Source organism: Mustela putorius, unplaced genomic scaffold, assembly GCF_011764305.1.
Source record: "Mustela putorius furo isolate JIRA1106 unplaced genomic scaffold, ASM1176430v1.1 tig00003901_pilon_pilon_pilon, whole genome shotgun sequence".
Taxonomy (NCBI): Eukaryota; Metazoa; Chordata; class Mammalia; order Carnivora; family Mustelidae; genus Mustela; species Mustela putorius.
Genome location: NW_025422049.1, coordinates 12353533 through 12373702, shown reverse-complemented (window position 1 = coordinate 12373702; position 20170 = coordinate 12353533). Strand labels below are relative to the sequence as shown.

The following is a 20170-nucleotide window of genomic DNA, read 5'->3' as shown; positions in this document are numbered from 1 at the left end:
AGTGATTTACCTCTACAGATAGAGTTGAACATCCCAATGTTAAGGAGCTCACTACCTTCAAAAACAGTTCCTTCCACCCTTGGCCAGTTCTGAATGTTGTAAAGTTCTGCTTTAGAGCCAGAATCGTTAGGGTCTTCCACTAATTCTCAGGTGTATTCTCTTGTGTCATAGTTCCCTTGTTTGCAAATATCCATAGAATGCCCAGTTTGTGTCAGACATTGTGCCAGGCACCAAAAGAACAAGCACAAAGAAGATATGAATGCTAACCTTGGGAAACAAAGGAAATCCCCTTTCCATAAGAAAATCGCTCAAATATTTGAAGTCAGCTAGCAAGTATCCCGAGTCTTGTCTTCCGAAGGATACAAACCCAAAATTTGTCACATAACATGATTCAAGCCCCCTCCTAACACAAGCATTCTTGTGGAGGAACTCCAATCTACTGATTTCATTCTTTAAATACTGTGCCTGGAAGTACCAAATAGGTCCTGTTCTTGTCCTCTTTCAATGAAAGTTGCAAAAGCCCGAGATAAAATTAGGTTTTTCTGGCAATCATATCACAGTGAGAACTTGTTGAGCCAGATGCCAACTAAAATCCACCATGACCAAAATTTGTGCACAGAAATTTGGTATCCCCAATTCAGCATCTTACATTTTTTTCTTATTAAGTTGTATCCTGGTCCATTCAAATTGTCATGATCTCTTTGCATGAAGGGCCAATTTAGTAAACACTTCTATATTTATATTCAGGTCCTTGAAAAATTCAGGATTTACCAGCCCTGTGCTTCTTGACTTTTCATCCTAACCCTTTTTGTGTCAACGGTTAATAGTTATTATTATTTATATTATTTTTGCCCAGTAGTAGGATAAACAGGAACAAAGTAGAGGATGAAAAGAATATGAGTAAACCCTTTCCCCTGAGATACTTCTAATTTGGTTGAGGAGATGGTTCTTACAAAAAGAAAAGAAGAAATCAGCTAGCAAAGCACAATGGCATACTTCATTTGAAATAGCACAATAATATTGATTTACAGACCAGGAAAGCCACACGCATGAACTTCGGAGACAAATCTCAAACAAGCAAATATTGTCATGCATAACAGAAGTCCTAATTACTGTAGGAATGCACAGTAGAGATCAGAGTGGTCTGAAAGAATCCGAATAAGATGTAGAGGCAGCAAACTGATGATAGTTCAGGGCTAGGAATGAAAGAAAAACCACAGTTGCCTTTCAATCTCTGTTTAATTTAAACAAAAGGCCCTAATTGCCATCCTTCTCATTCTGTGTTGGAAGAATGAAATGCATGTCCATAATATAAAATGCGTCCATCATAGCATAAATGTGCTACATGAAAACCCATGTTTCTCTGAAGAACTGACATCTAAGTAGCTTGTTGCTCTTCCTCTTCCTTGGTGAGGCTACTAGAAGCCATACCTCTCCCTATTCAAACTGACATGTGTATATTGTAGGTTTTTAAAAAATATATACTTGAACGCTAGAAGTCACAACTACAAAGATGTCAGATACAATTACGTTAATTCAGTAACATCTGTTTAAAAATAATAATAAGCACATATTCTCATTCTTGATCTACCTTTTAATTCTGAGAAGTGACAAAAATATGTAGACGGGAACTTCCAAATCTTCCCGAGATTTTCAGTTTTTTCTCCAACCAGGGATGAGAGTATCACAGAACCAGAGTTGCTTGTTGTTTTTCGCTAAAACAGGGATCTTTCCAAAAACAAGCTGCACTCAGAGAAAGACTGGCGTGATCAGAGACTGCCCCCTGCCTTCCTACACAGCACATAGAGTTCAACTGCATTGGTTTTCATTAAAAATAATCCTAAAAACTTTGAAAAGATTTCCTGTATAATGAGCCATCTGTATCTAAGATTTTTTTTCATATTCAATGACCCCACTTAAGTAACTGTAAAGGAGAAATTTACTATGTAAAATAATATGAAAGTTTATCTCTTTGTTTATCATGCCTCAATGATGGACATTATGGATATGATCCTGGTTTTTTCCAGTTAAGCAAAAATATGAAATGCTGAAAATATTACCTGATACAATTGTAAAATCACCAAAAAGAACCCTCTATCAGAATTTCCTTTAGACCTACATATATGGAAGGAATATCAAAATGTCTTGCACTTACGTCCTGTAGTAAAAATCTCCAGGTAGAATTTTTTGTGTAGTTTCTTTTGCTCTGCAAAAATATCTGCCTTGGAATATTTTTCAAGAACCAGGACGCTTATCAATAAATCAAGGATAGTCTAGAAACCTATAATCCTTTACGTTTGTTATAATAAGGTTCTCTGGTCAAGAGGAGGAATAGTAATAAATAAAGAAGTAGGTTTTTCCAGTGGGCTACCATTATTCATAAGAACGTTCCCAAAGTCTTAAAAACACGGGGAACTTTTATCTACTTGGTAACAATCTTCTTTAAATCCTTCCTGAATTTTAAACCTGGAGTTTTGGAAAGGTACATATTTGAGAAGAGGGGAATCCCCCTGGTGTGAGTTGCAAAAGCGTGTCTATATCCTTAGAAAACTGGCACGTTTTGGAGAACTATTCCTGAGACCGCTGGGGATTTGCGTCAAAGCCGAGGATTTCACAATAAATGGCTCCTCTTTCCAGGGAAAACTTCCATACACCTAAGGAAGAGAAGGGAAAGCCGGGAAAACCCTCAGCTGATTCCCCGGGACAGTTCAGGCAGGAGTTCGAGAAAACCTCTCTGGCGACCGCAGAGCGCGCCGGCATGTGCTTGTTTTGAGTTTGCTTTCCCGATCTTAAAGTGCGCCCTAAATTACTCCTTGCACTATACTCTCCCGGTTAGTGTTGCCAAAACCACCAAACCCCATCGAATCCGCTAGCGCTGGGCCAGGCCGCCACCTACAGAACCCAAAGTGTGGTATGCACCGCCTGTGCCCTGAAAGTGGAGCTGGCGCTCCTGGCTGAACCCCGCGCCCAGAGCCGGACTGCGTCCCCGGCTCTGGCTCAGGATTACCGGCTCCTGACCACTTGGCGAGCGCCGCTCAAAGGCAAATTTGCTTGCCCGTGTGTACTCGCATTCGGAAGCCCAGGCGCGCTTCAGCCCGCCGCCGGGTTAGCTAACTCCGTGATGCACCGGGAACCTTACCCATCCCGGAGTGGGCTTCACCCCGGGTCCTTCTCAGTACTTTTGCCTTTCTCGAGGAGCAAGAGATAACAGCCTAAACAGCGAGATACGTAGTAGTAATAATAATAGTATTAGTAGTAGCAGTAGTAGTAGTAATCGTAATAATTATTATGATTATGATTATCACACTCATCCTCATCATTGTTATTGCGATCAGCGGCTCTAAGCCAGCTCTCTAGGGAGCCGGTGAGGTCCCGGGCTTCGGTAGATGCTATCTCAGGCTCTGGGCTCAGCAGAGTCCATATTGCCTGGAGAATGTATCAGAGAGATTGATATTTACATACTTAAAAGTAAAACTAATGTCTCAGCTTCCAACAAAATAAATAAGTCCCTCCGCAAAAGCCAGAACGAAGCAACGTGTGCTCACGGGGATAGAGAAAAAGGATTCTTGGGGAATTTTAAAAGATGAGTGCTTAATTATTTAAAAAGGAGACATACATTTTTCTCTTCAATATTTATAAATTACTGTTCGCTAACATAGCATTTCTAAAGATGTGAACGTTGTGCAGTCCGTGGACTTGGCAGCGCTGTCGCCGCCACCGGTGCGGCATCATACAGTAGCATTCAACAGATGCTACTGTTTAATGAAGAAAACTGCGATGGGTTTTTCCTTTGCGAAACAGAACTTGGGTGCGGACAGTATGTTCACTGCCAAATTAAAATCAGAACGCTGCAAAAGTGTCTGAATTCAGTGGGGATGGAGGGAATCCTAGGATTCCCAAAAGCCCTATTGAAATAAACCAATACGTTCCTTTTCCAAATTGGGAAACCAAGGCACAGAAAGAAGTGACTGGGAATAAGGATAGGACCCAACTCCTAGCATTGCTCCCACCTCCTTCCCCAACCCTAACTTTTGGGGCTAATGAGGTGAAAGGTCCCCAGAGCAGCCAGATGCTTCCTTCCCTCTGCACTCCCTGGAGTTCGATCCTCTTAGCTGCTGTAAGGCTTCCCCTGTCGCCTGTTCCACATAATCGGCGCTCTGCGATCTGGTCTTAAGTAGCCAAACCGGGGTCTCGATCTCTTTCTTAGGTGCAGCTACCAGGGACCGGCAGGGATCCAGTCCCCACTTCTCCCGCGGCCCTCGGTATATCGCCACGGAGCCTCAGCCAAGACCGGAGACAACCCCCCTTTCCCATTTCTTCTTAGAAGGAATCTCCTTTGCCCCCCTCTCAGTGGGATCTTCTCCATCTCTAAGTTTGGTCTTGGTACCTCCTAGGTGTCGTGGTCAAGGTGGCTCCGACCACCCCCCTTCTCCCGGGGCAGCCCGGACACCGCAGGCACCTGCCAGGTGGCTCCTGGGAGCCAGTAGAGAAGAGCTCTGCTTGCGGGACTGCAGCTAGGCATCCCGTTAGGTGCCAAAACGGAGCTTTTGCTGTTCCCTCCTTACCCTGCTGTCTTGACCATGCCAAGGCAGCCCTCCCAGCGGCTGGACAACCAACTGGCTGTGGGCCTCAGGCTCTGGACCGGAGAAATAGGTGCAGCCCCACTTCAGAAACCCAAAGGAGCTGCCCTCCTTTAGGCAATGTCTTTCTAAGTGTGTTTCTTGGGGGTGTCTTTCTAAGCACCTAGCGAGGGCTGTGGGGTCAAGAAGGAGACTAAGCTGTGCCCTCTTGGGGCATGAGGCCAAGCGTCTTCCTTTCTCCCTTCACTGCATTTGAGGTTAGGGACAAAGGGGAAAGAGGGACCGAGAACCTCGGCCTTTGCTCACTAAATGTGCTTGACCTTGTGAATGCCTCAGTTGTTCCAGTTGGGGAAAGGGGTTAGGAGTTGGAGCCCGGAACCTCCCAAGGAGTTTCAAAGCTTGGTAGAACTTCTGAGACTTAGAAAATGTTAAGGGTGTGTGTGTGTGTGTGTGTGTGTAGAGTGTTTTTTTCAATTTTTAAGGGTGCATTCTTGAGAAAGACGCCCCCATGACCCCGGTACCCCCACCAGTCTCCAGGTCTCATAAATCAAGTTAATCACCACCGCCACCACCACCACCATGGGGTCTCGCGCCCCCTGCCAGCAGGTTCCAGATGCACTAAGAGACGGCCCAAACAGGCCGGGGGCAGTGTAACGTTGAGCGCTGATTGGTCGCTCTTGGCTCCACCCCTCCTCCAGTTTTGGCCCAAGAGAGCGGTGCAGCATCGCCAGCGCGGGGTAGGCGCTCTGGTGCTCGCCGAGGAAGCTCACAGCCTACGGCGCACCGATCATTCTGATCCTGCCTTTGGAGCAGCTAGATTGCCAACCTTGGCTGCTCCATCGGCCTGCCGCCCCTTACCTGCGATTGCATATGAACTTTTCTTCCTTCTTGCACACCGTTGTCGTCGGAGTCGTCGAGATCGTCGTGGCGCTCGCGTGATGGCCTTCGTCCGTTTAGAGTAGTGTAGTTAGTTAGGGGCCATCGAAGAAGAAAGAAGACGCGAATAGTGCAGAGATGCTGGAGGTGGTCAGTTACTAAGCTAGAGTAAGATAGTGGAGCAAAACCAGCCAAACCTGTCCGGGGGTGCACGGTCGCCCAGGAGGTCGACTCGCCGGTGCTCACTATCGCGCCGAGCTCCCTCCGTTCCTCCCTCCGCCGAGGCGCGAGATTGCGGCGCGCAGCGCAGCGCAGCGCAGCGCAGCGCAGCGCACTGACTGCCGAGGGCTCCGCTGGGCGATTGCAGCCGGGTCCGTTTGTCGTCTAGCTGCCGCCGCGGCGACCGTTGCCTTGTCTTCCTCCCGGACGCTTGTGGTAAGTTGGAGCCCCGGGCGGCATCGATAGCCGAGACCCTAACGGTTTAGGCGGGGGATGGGGTGGGGAGCGGGGACAGGTCCCGGATGGTTGCAGCTTGCAGAACTGCGCTGGTCCGAGCGGGAGGTGGGGAGCGGGGGGTAGGGAAAGACTCTGAACGCGCAGCTCATGGACAGACTGGGGTCTCTGGGAGGAGAGAGGTTATTAGTTCCACGGGAGGGGCACTGAAACCTCAAAGGAGGTTGGGAAGCGGGGACTGGAGATGAAGGTGCTGGGCGGATGGCGAGGGGCGGGGGTGGTGGTCTCGAGAATTCAGCGCCGGGATTGCTGAGAGAGAAACAGGAGGCGGGCATGGGGTCTCAAGAAATGAAGGGCGGGGGGGGGGAGAGTGAACGCGGGTGTCTCTGGGCAGAGGTTCTGGCTGCGGAAGGTGCAACTGAATTGGGGATACGGGCTACGTTTTTAAGAAATCCAATTTCAGGAAGGTGGGAGGGGGGCACAAGGCTTGGGATCGTGGGAGCAAAATGGGGCGAGGGATCTTCTATGATGTTCTCATTAAAAACCGACCCCAGTTTTCGGAGGGTCTGAGTGAACACGGGTAACTCTGGGGAGATGAACACTGCGGATCTGTGTCTGGGTCTAACAGCTGTGGGCTGAATTTGAACAGCGCTGCTGATGGTCACGTAAGTTTAAGAGGAGAGTATAAGGGCATTCAGCGAGCCTTTTATGAATTAGTTTACCTAAGTCACTATATTTTGAAAAGGATTGCGGAAGTCTCCAGTGCTGCCTCTTATTCCGGTTCATTAACTCAGTTTAACCTGACCGGCAGTCTTACAGTGTACCTCGGAATTGCTAAGTGTGAGAACAGGTTGCTGTTCCTGAAGCCACATAAAGTTCGTCATTGCAAAACGTGTCCCTGTGTCTGTTTCTTTCTTTCTTTCTTTCTTTTTTTTTTTTTTTTTTTTGCGCCGTGCCCTTTGCCTTTTGCTTCCGGTTGGGTAGTATGCGACCTGAGGTGATCAAGTATTGTGTTCAAGACCCCTTTATTTTAAGCAACAGCATTCCTCCACTCAGATTCAGCGGGCAACATTGGCACTTAGAGAATATCTAATTTGGTCGAGAATCATTGCCAGTACCGCTCAGCTTCTTCATTAATATTTACCATCACAAGTCCCAACCAAGGAAACCTCTGGTTGCTGAGCCACTAAGTGCATATGCCCCTCACCACATACCTTTTAGGCAGGCTAGCGGAGGGAACCTTGCTCTAGGGGGAATAGCACTTAGCTAAAATGATTGGGGTTGGGGAAGACGCTGCGCAGTGAGTAACCACTGAGCTCCCCAGTTTGCAGACATTCGTGACCTCACACGCAGTGGTGCAAAAGGACATCTGGGTTCTAGAGTTTAAATGTTAAGGAAGTTTATCCACAGATCAGCCATTCTGACAGTCAAAACATGAACACGGTAGAAACAAGGTGTTACTGTAGTTGACCACGGATGTGTAGACACAATGAAAAGGACCAACTGACATGCCCCACAGGGAGGAAAAAGAAGATATCTACCATAATCATTGTGGGTTGGTGCTTTGTTTTTTTTTTTTTTTTTTTTTTGGCAGTATTTAAGTCACCTTGAACATCATCCTTTAGGAAGAGTATAATTTTTTTGCACCCTGATACCTTGATCTTTGAGAGGTATTTCCACCCTTCCCCCACACACCTCACCCCTGCCACGGGTGGGGGTAATTAAATAATTTTTTCTGTATTTTGGGAAAATATATAATTAATTTTTTTATTCCTTAAATATGTTCTAATCCTCTGGGGGAGGAAGTAAAATATTTATTTATTTCATCCATGCAATTTCTTTCCTAATAGCTATTATCATCTACAGCAACAAGCCCAAGGTAAGTCCTGAAATTCCCGAAGTTGGATAAGGCTTGTGATTGCAATTTAAAGGTAGGATCTGGGGTGCTTAAGTCAACAATGGCAGTGTTTTTCTATCTGCATAATCTATAGAAGGTTATTAACCCTTCCTATGCTTTCCTGAGGGATCTATATCTAGAGCTGTCATGGATGAGGATGATGATATTTTCAGATAATAACATGACAGGCTTTGGTGCAGTATGAATTCATGGGAAGAGGTGAGAGCTGACATTTTTGTTAACCTGCTGGACGCCAGGCATGGAGCCAGAAGCATTACATATATTACATTTCACATGGTTTTCATAACAAGACCTATGATGAGTTAGATATTCTCCTTTTATTGGTAACATTGGATTTTTTTCCTTCCATCTCTCAAGGTATTCTTATAGATTAACTTACGGCAATGGAATAAAAAAATATTTTCTTTGTGCTATCAAGGCTACCTGGGGAAAAGATGTTTATTTCTTTAACAATACAGGTAAAATCTTAAAAACCTAGCATCTCTGATACAGTGTTGGACTGATCCACCAAAGGTTTAAGCAAACATGGGCATCTCACCCCCCAGCAATTTACAGGCCGTGGATTTTTCGTCTGAAAAATAAATTCTAAAATCCTGAGAGATGTGCAGGATTACCACTACCATTTGTAATTTAATTATTTAGGAACATTTCTGCATTTAGCTGGTGAATACCTACATCTGAATAACAATCTGAAGCCAGCAAGAATTCTATTATTTTACTATCCCAATTATTTCCTTCAAGTCAAAGTTATTTCTCTCTACTCAAGGGAAACACAAAAATTAAAACAAAATTTGAGAGAGAGATTGTCCAAAACCAACATCAAGTATCTTCAGCTACTCTTAATCAATTGCTTAAGTTCTGAGATGGAAGAAGGTGGTCGCTTTCTGAGCCTCCAGGCAGATAAGTCCCAGGTTAACGCGTCTCCAGAAGCTTCCGGCTATTCGGCATTATCATCAAAGAACCTGTTACCACCCAATTCTTATAGCAATGAAATATCTCACAAAATAAGAATCTATAGTGCTTGTATTGAGATTATTTTAGTAGCGCATCTGGTAAAGATTAGCATTGTCTAGTGGAAGAAATAGTAAATTAGTATCACTAACAGCCTGGATAGCCATGAGCAAACCAGGAAAGCCTGACCGTAAGTTGGAGTTAATAACATATATTATTGTAATATAAAAACATATGATAGTATGTTATACATTAATGTAATAATATATTAATCCTATATGCTTATTGTGAAGAACACAGATATTAAGCATTTAAAATTTTTAAGTTATTACACAAAGCTGTATTTGTTTATTATTATCATTTATTTGTCACTGCTCCAGTGTATCTATATTATTTTATCTACAACTTGTGTACTCTCGAGTCTCAGAAACCTCCAATCACCAGCTCAATGAGTGTTCCATCAATTGAGCCATCCATCAGGGACTTTCTTCAAAACATACTGACAACGTGGCAGCAAGACAGCCTCGTGATCTCCATTTTATTTTTTTTATTATTTTTAAAGATTTTATTTATTTATTTGACAGAGAGAGATCACAAGTAGACAGAGAGGCAGGCGGGGGGGGGGGGGGAAGCAGGCTCCCTGCGGAGCAGAGAGCCCAATGTGGCACTCCATCCCAGGACCCTGAGATCATGACCCTAGCGGAAGGCAGCGGCTTAACCCACTGAGCCACCCATATGCTCGTGATCTCCATTTTAAATGAGGAACATTGAAACCCACCAAGAGGTTAAGCTGCACTATTATTTAGCCAGTCACTAGCAGATTGAATCTAATAGTCACACACAACAACTCTTTGGCAGTCATTTCTGACATTTTATACACAAATGATGTAGTAAAAGCAGGAGCTCAAATAAGATGCACACGAGCAGGAATCTTAATTATGTTTTTTTTTTCCCTCCCTGTACCCAGCATCTCAACTTCATCCCGTCTAATCCTTCCTCGTTTCAGCTGTGTTTAAGACTGTGCCATCTGCAGTTTACTAAGATACTTGTTTATTACAATGTTGTATATATAGTTGGCATTTGGTAAAGTCAATTTTCTTCATTAGCGTTAACTTTGTTCACAGAGGAACTGTTACCTGATTGAATTTGAGAAGCACTACAAAGGGCTTCTGGCCCCCAAATTAGTAGCCTTCATGGTTTGCAGCAGCACTTGAAACTCTATGCTGAGTAGTTTCCAGTTTCAGTCACTGTCTCCTTTAAATACAAACATTCACTTAGAGGGGTAACTTACTTTTGTCATTACCTATTAATAACTAAGCATAAATCAACTGACAGCTGTCGAACAGTCTTTAGAACCACATACTACATACTTACATACACATAATGGCTATTGAAATTTAAAATTAATTGAAATGAAGTAAAATTATAAATTCAATCCCTCAGTCTCACAGACCACATTTTAGCTACTCAGCAACCACAAGTGGCTAGTGACTACCTATTGGACGGTGCAGATACAGACTATCTCCATCATTGCAGAAAGTTCTTTTGGACAGCAATGTACCGGAAAGGAAGGATCCTAGGCTTTTTCACTGAACACTTCCTCCACCTCCTTGCTATAACCAAAATCTGGAATTATCCTGCTTGGATTACTCCTATAGAAGCTTGCCTGCTTCCTAACAGATCCCTCAAGTGGAGATGCATTAATTCTTTTTTTTTTTAAATTTATTTTTTATTTATTTTCGGCATAACAGTATTCATTATTTTTGCACCACACCCAGTGCTCCATGCAATCCGTACCCTCTATAATACCCACCACCTGGTACCCCGACCTCCCACCCCCCGCCCCTTCAAACCCCTCAGATTGTTTTTCAGAGTCCATAGTCTCTCATGGTTCACCTTTCCTTCCAATTTCCCCCAACTCCCTTCTCCTCTTTAACACCCCTTGTCCTCCATGCTATTTGTTATGCTCCACAAATAAGTGAAACCATATGATAATTGACTCTCTCTGCTTGACTTATTTCACTCAGTATAATCTCTTCCAGTCCCGTCCATGTTGCTACAAAAGTTGGGTATTCATCCTTTCTGATGGAGACATAATACTCCATAGTGTATATGGACCACATCTTCCTTATCCATTCGTCCGTTGAAGGGCATCTTGGTTCTTTCAACAGTTTGGCGACCGTGGCCATTGCTGCTATAAACATTGGGGTACAGATGGCCTTTCTTTTCACTACATCTGTGAGATGGATTAATTCTTATCCTCTGCTTCTCCCTACTTCATGAGTCTTATTACTCTTCCAAATGGAAGGACTTAACTCTATGGGTGAATCTCTCCCAGTTCTTTTTTTTAACTTCCAGCATACTAGAACCAGTCTCTTCTACTTTTATTTAAGTGATGTTTTATTGATGCTTACAGCATTTCAGCATTTCTTTCTAGTCTTTGCTGTCTACAGCCTCACTGAAATTTTTGGCACCTGGTTCTTCTTATTGTCCATTTTTAATCTTGCCATTTTCTAGAGACTTCACTATTTATGATGATTGCCAAATAATAGTCAAGCATCATAATTCCTTGACCTCTTTTTTCCCATGTCCTCAGCCCCGTGGACACCCCTGAAATACATCACTTTCTAAACTTTTAAGTTCAGAAATACTACGCTCAGATTATGACTTTCAGTATCCACTCACGCCACACCAAGCTTTTTTTGTATCTGCTTTTCAACCTCATAAGATGTCCCAGGCACCCTCTTGGTTTCACTTCATTTCCTTCCTAGTCTGACCCTTAGGCCAATCACGATGTTTCTCCACACTCCACTCCTCGTTGCCCTTTCCCGGGCCCCACCTTTTACCTCCACTCTTTTGGGCTAATCTGCCCTATTTTCAACTCTGATCTCTGAGCATTACTGGAGAAAGCTAACAAAACTACACATTTATAGTCTCCAACCCCAGCTGGGCCCTCAAAACCACTCAGCAATCCTTTTATATGCCCAGTCTACGTGTTGACTCCCTTTCCTATACTCCTAGACAGGCTCCACGCTTCTGTAACTCTTGCCAACTTTGGTATTTCCTCCCATATCCCCTAATTTCAGCAATTTTACTTTTCATGCTGCACAGAGAAAACAGAAGCAAAGGAGATGGATAAGGAAGATGTCATCTTTAGTAGCTTCTCTCTCCTCTGCCTCTAGACATTTATCACTTCTGTGCTTACTTCTCTTGCTTTACCTTCGAAAAATAAGAACCCCTGTTCTCCAAAGTTAACTTCTCCCTCTATATACTGGATCCTGTTTTCTTCTATATCCTAAAGATTTCATCCATGATATCGTCTTCCCAATCTTTTTAAAGATTTTATTTATTTATTTATTTATTTATTTATTTATTTATTTGAGTTAGAGAGAGAGAGAGAGAGAGAGAGCACAAGCAGGGGGAGCAGCAGAGGGAGAGGGAGAAGCAGGCTCTCTACTGAGCAGGGAGCCCAACTCAGGACTCCATCCCAGGAACCAGAGGATCCTGACCTGAGCTGAAGGCAGATGCTTAACTGACTGAGTCGCCCAGGCGCCCGATATGGTCTTCTCTTTTTTGCATTATCTTACATAGTTCTTTTTGTCTCCTTGCCTTCCACATACCAGCTTCTTTAACCTTCTTTATATAAAAATGGATCCTTTGTAACAGGCTACTATTATTAATACATTTCAAGTTAGTTATTAAAATAACCACACTTGCCTTCTGTCCCATTTTCCATTAAGTAGTCTCATGAGCCTATTACTCCCCATTCCATCCCGAATGATACTCCTCTATCAGAGTTTCTTTTGGCACATGGACCAATGTTGAGAGTATATAGGTGGTCAGCAAAGACCACTTCACCTGCCCCACATTCTTAAACATGTTTTCTCATTTTTCAGTGCAGGACTTTAAAAACAAAGTATCCTCTGGTGGACACTAAAGGGAGTAGATTTCCGATAAAAAGGAGTGAGCTATAGAGGAATCAGGGAATGGAGAGTTAGTTCAAGACACCTTGGTGCAGCATGAACTACTGTACAAAGCGGCTAGCTGAGCCTGGAAAGAATAAAAGTGAGTAGTGAATGTAGCCTTCCAAAGAAAATGAAGCAGTTTGATTGGGAGTAAGGATGGGAGGGTGAGCATTCAGAGTTGAATCAACTTTATAATGCAGGATGTGGGAGAGTAGGTTCAATATAAAAGTTTTTAAAATAAAAATTAAACACTACCCAAACCAAAGGTGACGTCAACTAATATCTAGAGAAGAATAGGAATGGCCACTCTGACTAGGGTTCTCTTTATCTTTCCAGTTTTCTAAAAAATGACTGTTAAAGTCTTTAAAGTCATTAGTGAATGCCTATGAATAAATGTCACAGTGTTCAAAATTTTTATAAGTGTATTTTAAACTCAAGTATCTCTCATTTTATCTAACTAATCAAAGTCGTAATACTTTCAGGTACAGCTTTCTATAATCGAGGTAGGAAGACTTGCCCAAGTTAGCATGTAATTATTCTTCACAAAAGAGTTATAAAAGATGACAGGAATAGCGGTTGTTTATTGCAAATTACTATGTACTACAGATTTATAAGAGATTTTCATGTTTTCACATGTATAAGCATCACAGTTACCCTAGGAGAAAGTACAACTAATATCCTCAATTTGCAGATGGGGAAACTAACGCACCACAAAGAGGTTAAATAGTCCACTTTAACCAACTAGCCAAAACAGAGCTTGAGATGTGGCAGTTTTAATTCTAGAGATGATGCTGTTAAGCAGTAAATCTACTGTCTCTGCTTAGGAATTGGCTAATGTATCTTTCATACTGTAGCCACTAGTCTTTGGATAGAACAGATTTGCCTGTTAAAATGAGGATATTATTACTGACAGTGTCCATTAATCATTAATATGCTGTTTGGCAAAGTAATAAGATAGGCATGTGACATTTCAGCTGTAGATTCAGTTATCAAGAAAAAAGTAAAGCAAATGAGTAACTCCATTTAATGCTGAGGGACTGAGGGACAGGGGACTTACAGAAACCATTTAAAGATTGAAATAAAATCAGGGAAATAATGCTGGTATGTACAGAGAGTGACTGGAAAAAGGTGTCATGACATTAAGTTGGACACAAAAGTGTGTGTGGTTTGTCCTATGTGACACCACAACAAAGGCCACTCAAATTTAGTCCTTTATATACAGTTGCCTACATAGAAATTGACCAGAAAAATTGAAATCCTAGAGTTCTGAGACTGGAAGGAGCAGAAGGGTCATTAAGAATTATTTCTCGGGGCACCTGGGTGCCTCAGTGGGTTAAGCCTCTGTCTTCAGCTCAGGTCATGATCCCAGGGTCCTGGGCTCTCTGCTCAGCGGGGAACCTGCCTCCCCCTCTCTCTCTGCCTACCTCTCTGACTACTTGTGATCTCTGTCAAATAAATAAATAAAATCTTTTAAAAAATTATTTCTCATGTATCAGAGAGGATTGAAGTATTGTCTGATCCCATTTGCGCTGTAGTACCTTTACACACTGGCATCAGAAGAAAGAATTTGATAATCATGGCTTGGAAAATAGGTTCTGCAGCAAGTAATTGTCAATTTTTAGTTTACTGGTCTGAACTCGGGTAGGAAGACTGTATCCGAGTACAGTACTTAAAGTTAGTGAAGAGTTTAGAAAAACATACTGACAAAAAAGTCTGTATGCGTAAAGGCTTTGGGTTTTTTTTTTTTTTAATTGGTTGAAAAAAAAAACTATTTCCATTTACTACTTCCATTTTAATGACACAAAAACTATGACTTGCAATTCAACAATAATTTATTGCTAGAAAACCTGGAGTGAAATGGGGAAGTTCAGTTCTGTGGTTGGTGCTCCCCCTCCCAAACCTATCTAAATTCTGCCTGGTCTTCAAGGTCTGGTTTAAGGCCTACCTCTTGCATAAAGCTTTTGCTGAGCAGCCCACATATACAGCAAACTCCTTGCCCAATTAACATATCTTGATTAATTGTATTGCCATATATATATATATATATGATCAATCTAAATCTATATTTATATCTATATCTATATATCCATCCATCCATCCTCCTAGGAATGTATGTTCCAGTAGTTAAAGGTGAAAGAAGATGAAGGAAGTAATAGAGAAGAATTTCTAGCACATCTGGCCAATAAAACTTAAGAACTCAAAGCATCTAACAGAATAACGGATTTCTCTAAAATGATGTCATGTCATCTCTCTCAACACATTTTAGAACAATTAAGAAATTATAAATATTCTTAACCTAGTTTACAACTAAAGCTTAGCCCTATCTTATGCAGTTTTAATTTTTCAGTTCATTTACAGTGAAATACATAACTATAAATATATAGAAATATTTTATAAAATAGATGATAGATAGATATAAAGGAGAGAAAGAGAGACCTTATTCTTTTGGCCACATACATATCTGGTAAAGGTAATGATCAATGATTAGGATCAATTCCATATTCTGGCTGTAACATTCCCTTATTTTTTAGTTTTTAATTAGTAACCTCAAAGGTCTACACTCATTTTGTGGTATGAGTTGACGGTTCAGAGTGGAGCAGAACTTTTTTTCTTTTTAAAATAACAATTCCCAGGGCACCTGGGTGGCTCAGTGGGTTAAGCTTCTGCCTTCAGCTCAGGCCATGGTCTCAGGGTCCTGGGATGGAGCCCCACATTGGGCTTTCTGCTCAGCAGGTAGCCTGCTTCCCCCTCTCCCTCAGCCTGCTTCTCTGCGTACTTGTGATCTCTTTCTCTGTCAAATAAATAAGTAAAATCTTTAAAAACAATAACAATTCCCAAATGCCTTTGCAACAAATAAATTTGTAAATAAGAGCTTTATTACCTCGTTTTTATAATAGGAAATCAGAGGTTACTATTAATGAATTGCTATGAGTGGTAAAATCAGGACTCTGTTAGGTTTTTTAAAATCTTAGATTAGAAAAACATTAAAAAATATTTTAATGTTTAGTGGCTTGTGGTTAGATTGTTCTCGATTCTTTTTTTTTGTTTCGTTAGTCACTGATTCCCAAGAGGCTAATATTCCCATATCTCACATTATTAAATGTAATGTCAGTCGAAAATAGATACAGAGAGAATTTGGTGATTTTATTCTTGGTGGAAGTAAAACAAGAAGGATCTGGTATCTCTCCAACAAAATTTTTTTAAACCAAGTTTTAAGAAAGCATAAATGAGCTGGTTTCTCCATAGACTTATTTCTCTTGTCTTCTCTTCGTGTTTCTATTCCTACTTAGAAAATCAGTATAAACAAATGAATAGAATTGATGAAGATGGTAGAACTGTAAGCCCAAAAACTTCTTGTAGATATAATGACTCTTTTTTCCCTTTGTAAGATATCTTCTATTGGGATGGTTACTTCTTTTTTCTTTACATGATTTTTATTGTCATAAAATGCACATAAAAGTCAACTTCTTTTATTTTGTTTTGTTTTTAAGATTTTATTTATTTGACAGAGATCACAAATAGGCAGAGAGAGAGGAGGAAGCAGGCTCCCCAGACGTGGGGGACCATCCCAGGACCCAAGATCATGATCTGAGCCAAAGGCAGAGGTTTAACCCCCTGAGCTACCCAGGCACCCCAAAAGTCAACTTCTTTTAACCATTCTGCTGCTGTGCAACCATCACCTCCAACCATTTTTGTTATTCTTTGCATCTTATAAAACTGAAGCTTCTATACCCTCCAAACAATTTCCCCTCCAGCCCAAACCCCAGGCAACCACTGTTATACTTTCTGTCTGATACAATGATTCTTCCTTTCCAAAATCTTAAGTTAACACGTGCTGATTCTTTAGTTTGACTGTTCATTATCTTCCTCTCATTGGATAATGGTCTACCTCAACCTTTGCTGCTTCTACTACCAAACTTCAGCCCATTATCTAAATGTTTTGTAAGTCAATTGACAAAACTCATGATCGGCGTTTATCTGTCAAATTAGCCAACTACATAATGAAGGTGAATAAAAAGCTTGTAACAATTACGGAATTTCAGCAAGTATCTATTGAGGGTCTACTGTATACTTCACGTTTCATTGGACATTAGAGATTCTCTCTCTCCCTCTCCCTCTTCCCCTTCCTACCTGCTCGTGTTCTTTCTCTCTCTCTCAAAAAAAAAAAAAAAATAATAATAATAATAATAATACAGTTCTGTAATTTATGGTATAGACAACATCAAATGTGTTCATATCTATAATTGATATTCTGAGTCTATTGATTTAGATGAAGCAACAAGATCAAATAAAAGTACATTTCTTTCTTTTTTAAAAGTATTTTTATTCATTTATTTTTGTGAGAGAGAAAGAGAGAGAGCACAGGCAAGGGGAGGGACAGAAAGAGAAGCAGGGTCTCGCTGAGGAGGGAGCCCAATGCAGGAGTCTATCCCAGGACCCTGGGATCATGACCTAAATGGCAGGCAGATGCTTAACCTACTGAGCCACCCAGTACATTTATTTCTGTAGCACAACACACTTACATTGTTAGAAGTTTAAAAAGTACTCTATCCCTCCACCCACATTACTTTTTCATGAAATTTGAAATAATGCTTGTTCTTTCTGTCTTGGAGTCATTGTTGGATCACCTTTCTCCATGTATTCTCAGTGAAATCCATCAATATAGCTTCTAAATTATTTTTACCAAATACTACTCAAAAATTTCACCCTTTTCATTCCCATGATGATTATAGAATCTCTGGGTTAGTGCCTTGCACATGTTTGAACCTTGCACATCGCCCATGCACAGCACAGTGCCACAAAATCATGCTGCCCAACTTCTGGGCGAAGCATATATATGGTTAATAGCAACCAGATGCCAAATGTCAAGGTGAAATAAAAAGACCGCATGGTGGGTCATGAGGTAATGAACTCCAGGTAATGGGCCACATTAGGAAATAATTGTAAACAGTCACATTCTTAATTCAGAGAAAGATGTACTATTTAATTAAGGTGGGGTTATGGAAGGAACTAAGGTCATTATGCAGATTATAAAGCCAAGATGGAATATGTAAAACTAAATGTGTTATGATTTTGTATAAAGGGACTACTGGTCATAAAACAACTTTTCTCTAGGCACCCAAGTGCCTCAGTCAGGTAAGTGAATGACATGATTGTGGCTCAGGTCATGATCTCAGGGTCATGGGATGGAGCCCTATGTCAGGCCCTGCACTCAGGAGGGAGTCTGCTTGAGATTCTCTCCCTCTGCCCCTCTCCCCACTCGTGCATGCTCTCTATCTCTCTAAATAAATAAAATCTTTAAAAAATTATCCAGGCTGACACCTACATACATAAGAATAGTAAAATTTGAATTTCTAATCTGAACAAAAATGGACATCATTAATTGTGCTACTTACATGGCACACTATTGTATCTGGTTTTGTTTGTCTGTTTTCTGTTTTTTAGGTTTAAGTTCTGTCACCCAGGTGCCAGGCTTAGTGTTCAAGGTTTTAAACACATCATCTTGCTTTTTAATTTGAGCCTTATCTTTCCTATTGGATTATGAAATCACAGAGGACAAAATTATTTATTATTCATGTTTATACCTCTACCCCAACTACCCTCTGCATACATCATTAGACCATTACACATTGTGGGTTCTTTCAATATATATATGCTGAATAATTAATATGTAAGAGCACATGAGCACTGTGGGGAAAGGTTTTTAGAGTACAAATTTAGAGTTAAATGACTTGCATTCTAGTCTTTTATCAGCCTCTATGTTCTTACCTGTTAAAAAAGTAAATCAGACTGAATGGATTATTAAGGTTATTTCCAATGCTACAATCTATGAAAATACCAGCACTTTTGTGTTCCGAAAATCCACTCCAAATAATAATGCTCATGTAGTTTATTTTTGTAGCCTAGAAGGTAATTGTCATAACTCTTCTTCAACTACTTAAGAATTCCTTAGACAGGGGCACCTGGGTGGCTCAGTGGGTTAAAGCCTCTGCCTTTGGCTCAGGTCATGATCCCAGGGTCCTGGGATCAAGCCCCACATCAGGCTCTCTGCTCAGCAGGGAGCCTGCTTCCTCCTCTCTCTCTGCCTGCCTCTCTGCCTACTTGTGATCTCTGTCAAATAAATAAATAAATAAATCTTTAAAAAAAAAAAAAAAAGAGTTCCTTAGACAATCTAAAGTCAAGTCTCACTTAGGATCTTGATTTTGCCCTTTTCCTTTCACTCCAAAACCTAAATTTGAAATGATTCTGTAAAGGCCACTAAATGAGTGAAAATGTCCCTTCCTTTTGCCATTTGTTGATTAAAGCAAATTTAAGACATCACTGCTCTCAATCACAAATTAAACATAACCATTTTTAGGTAGTTTAAATTAAACTGTCTATAGCTACAGATTTCATTAGTATCTTGCAGAAAATCAGTGTTGTCAATGCTTAGTTTATAATTGAGCCTTATGACTACAAATTGTCTTTTCCTTTAATATATTCCTAGATTTAATTGCATATGTAAGCTATTACTTTATAAAGGGTCTCAAAAGAAAAGGACATTTGTGGGCATATAGTCATCTTGAGTCCTTTAATTACATTTCATATTATCTTTTTTCCCCTGTATCAGAACCTTTCTTTTATGGGGAGTATTCAATTTGCTGTATTTGTATTCAGAACTCTTGAGTCTTTGAGGGTGACCGCAGATGGTTTGACAGAGAATAGGAAAGGTCATTTATACCTTGTTCATGACTCCTTTCTGTGTTCTTTTCGATTTCTAATTACTTTCTCCTGAAAATGATATCTAGCTCCTTTATTACTATCTTTAATGAATCTAAAGTTATACCATTTATGTTGACATAAAGTACTATTAAAGGGACTATTCAAACTTTGGTCCTCAGCCAGATTTTAACCTGTGCCACTCAAGCCTACTCCAGATCTAGCTGAATACTCATTTAGATTTCTATCATCATCACTTTAAAAATATTTTTTTGAAGCTGAATTACACCAACATTGTAAAAACATGACAGAGAATATAGCATTTCTTCTTAGAGTTGCAGAACTGTCAAGCTAGTATTTAAAGAACTTTTTTTGTGAGATGTGCTTCCTACCATGGAGGAACTTACATTTTATTTGGCAAGATGAAATATATACATGCACCATCACATGTTCTTTGAATAGCTGAAAATATGATATTGGGTCTCTGGAGACAGGTCAAGCCTGGGGATAAAGGAGTTTGGTCCAATCCATACTATTCTGGCTTACCTAAATTCAGAACTTTCCAAGGGAGAGAAGGTTGTAGAGAGAAAAGAACAGAGGTTCAAACAGTGATCGTTGACTGTGAAAAGCTTCAGGAAATATTTTTCTCAGATTCTTCAAAATGAAACGGTTTTTCTCCCCCAACTTTATATATTATTACATTTAATTATTCCTAGGGTTCTGTTTAA

The 20170-nt window shown here is 40.9% G+C and overlaps 1 protein-coding gene across 1 annotated transcript in view; it reads left to right on the top strand.

Annotated features, from left to right (window-relative positions):
- Positions 1–5326: 5326 nt before the first annotated feature.
- HTR2C (5-hydroxytryptamine receptor 2C) overlaps positions 5327–20170 on the top strand; it is a 282379-nt gene continuing 267535 nt past the window's right edge. The window contains exon 1 of the mRNA XM_013048464.2: positions 5327–5891. The gene's annotated coding sequence lies outside the window, so the exon portion shown is untranslated. The remainder of the gene's footprint in view (positions 5892–20170) is intronic.